Source organism: Biomphalaria glabrata, chromosome 9 (assembly GCF_947242115.1).
Source record: "Biomphalaria glabrata chromosome 9, xgBioGlab47.1, whole genome shotgun sequence".
NCBI classification, from domain to species: Eukaryota; Metazoa; Mollusca; class Gastropoda; family Planorbidae; genus Biomphalaria; species Biomphalaria glabrata.
The window spans coordinates 3,205,322-3,207,918 of NC_074719.1; the positions used below are offsets into that span (position 1 = coordinate 3,205,322).

Here is a 2,597-nt window from a genome sequence, read left to right on the forward strand (position 1 = left end):
AAACCTAAATCAACCTAGCAAAAGCCTCAAAAAAAAACTAACAACAACCTAATCTCTAAGAAAACAATGTGTGTCTGATTACTTAAGCACAGATCCCACTTCTGACACCAAAAATATGTGAGCAGGTCAGGCAGGCGCGAGCTGTGGTGGCCTATTCTCTTCTGCTGCTCAACATTAAATTCATTTGTAACAGTAGGCAGGTGGTAGCTCTACTGGGTGGGCCCAATCTGTGCACCTCGGTCTGCGACCAAGGGGCTAGAGTCGCCTAAGCAACCAGACAGCACAATTGAACTAAACTAAACTAATCTAGCTAACTAAAAGAAAGCAATAACGAAACTTTTACTTTAGGATAAATAAAACAAAAAGAAACTTTATTTACACACACAAATAAATCAATAATAAAATATAACATATAGAGCTACACTAGCACTACAACTGAACTCAGCAACTAACTAAAACCCTCTAAATCTACAAACACTAACAGACTAACCAAACCAATTATCTAACTATTACTACCCTAGACCTAAGCTTAGAATTAAAAAAATATAACAAAAAAAGGTACAAGGAGGCGATGGCAGACTAATGGCAGTCTAATGGCAGACTAATGGCAGTAGACTAACAACAGCCTACAGTAGACTAACAACAGCAGTACTGCAGTAGACTAACAACAGTAAGGATAGCCTGCAAAAATCAATACATAAAAACGTTAAAAATAGTAAAAAGCTAGACTAGACCTAGTCTAGTACACAAACCGACCTAGAGACATGAGGTAATTACATATTAGTAATTAGCCTCCATGTAGCTAGTAAAAGCCACAGAATTTAGGTCAAGTCTACGCCACAACCCACACAGGCTGGGTAGACAATAAACAGATCTAGACAACATCAGATAAAAGTCACAACAATACACATTAGATCTAGGTTAATGAGCCGGCTTATGCCAGCCGCCATCTTGTACATAAAAGTACAACAAAATTAAAAATAATATTATCTGCCAACTACGCTTCAGAAACTACCAAAAAGAATCACTAATAAAATAAACATACATAAGAATATAAAATAATAAAATATTTACAAATAGACATAGTATAGAAAAACAATAAGGGGATTATTAGGGATAGCTGGGGGGGGGGGGAGGAAGGGGTGACGCTATCCAGCTCAATGGACCTTCCGGTTCCATCATAGACAATCATGGCTAATTAACTAGCCAGTGATGCCACTACACTAATCAGTCCACATCTGGACTATAACAGTAGATGTAGGAATAATTAATACAAATACAAACTAAAGAAATAAAATAAAAACATTTTCCAACTTACAGGCGGTCCCAGCTGAAATTACACTACACACAATTAACTCTACACCAGCACCACTGTCAGCACTGACCACTGGTCAAGACAAAAGAGGGCTCAACGTGGTTCTGGAGCTAGCTATAACTGGTCAGCGCGAACATATCGGAGAGCATGACGTCACGCTAATTACCTAAAACTAAACTGGACTACTGATTTCCCTAATTTGTACCTAGCCGTACGCTATAATAAAATCTAGAAAATTACTAAAGACACAACTACACAACATTATATACCAAATTAAACAGCATAAAAAAGAGAATCTTAAAATTTAAATCTCACAAAAATACAAAAAGGAAGAAGAAAGATATTTATGTTCTAAACTCGTACAGGGACCCTATACAGCTTCTAGACTTGCACTTAGACTGAAAGTAGAAAATAACTACTAACCTAACCTAAGCGCTAAAGACAAAAATATGTAGAACTAATCAGGGACAAAGAAATGGAAACAGTGCCAACAACTCTAAGGCTAGTTAACTATTTTTAAAACTACTTTTCCACAAATAACAGAAAAAGACTAAAACTAGCAGAAGTTATAAATAGCGGAAACTACAAACACACAGCACTGACCTATGCAAGAAGAAAAGACACTAAATTAAATTATTCTAGCCTGGCCTATATAAAGTAAACAGATTGAAATACAGATAAAAATAGATAACAAATAGACCTGGGGTCGCACGCTCACATTCACCCCCGCTCAAAACTTTTGCGTCCCCGCAAAATAAAAATACACAAAATACAGAGATAAAAAGTCAAAATATATACAGCAGAAATAAAAAAAATAAAAATTCACACAAAATACAAATCATAAAACAGATACTGCAGGAATAAAATAAAAATAAATTCATTCAAAAGAACAGAGAACTATAACCATAGCCCTCGGTACTACCTATACATTAATATTAATAAATGGCTTCACAAGTGGCAAAGCTTACAACAGAAAACTGAAAATACAGGTAATACAAAACATAAAACATACAAAAATAAGAGATAATATAACACATAAGGCATAACATCTTAAAAAAGGGAATGATAAACAAAAAAATAATAATACAAGGAAAACTACATGGTTAAAGCATATGATGCCCTAGCCCAACATGCTAAGATTAGTCACACAGACCAACAGGAACTCTGAGGCTTAACTCAGTTCCTTAGCCACACAGGCTAAAACATAGTCACACAGACTTAAGGCCAGCCACTGAAGGCTCACAATGGTCACAAAGACCAAAACATTAAAAAATGGTACTCT

The 2,597-nt window shown here is 35.6% G+C and overlaps 1 long non-coding RNA gene across 1 annotated transcript; it reads right to left on the reverse strand.

Annotated features, from left to right (window-relative positions):
• Window positions 1-337: 337 nt before the first annotated feature.
• On the reverse strand, window positions 338-2,306 carry LOC129928234 (uncharacterized). The gene is made up of 2 exons (XR_008779820.1): window positions 1,319-2,306; window positions 338-681 (listed from the first exon to the last, which is right to left on the reverse strand). It is a non-coding gene; the product is annotated as an uncharacterized LOC129928234 (long non-coding RNA).
• Window positions 2,307-2,597: the final 291 nt, after the last annotated feature.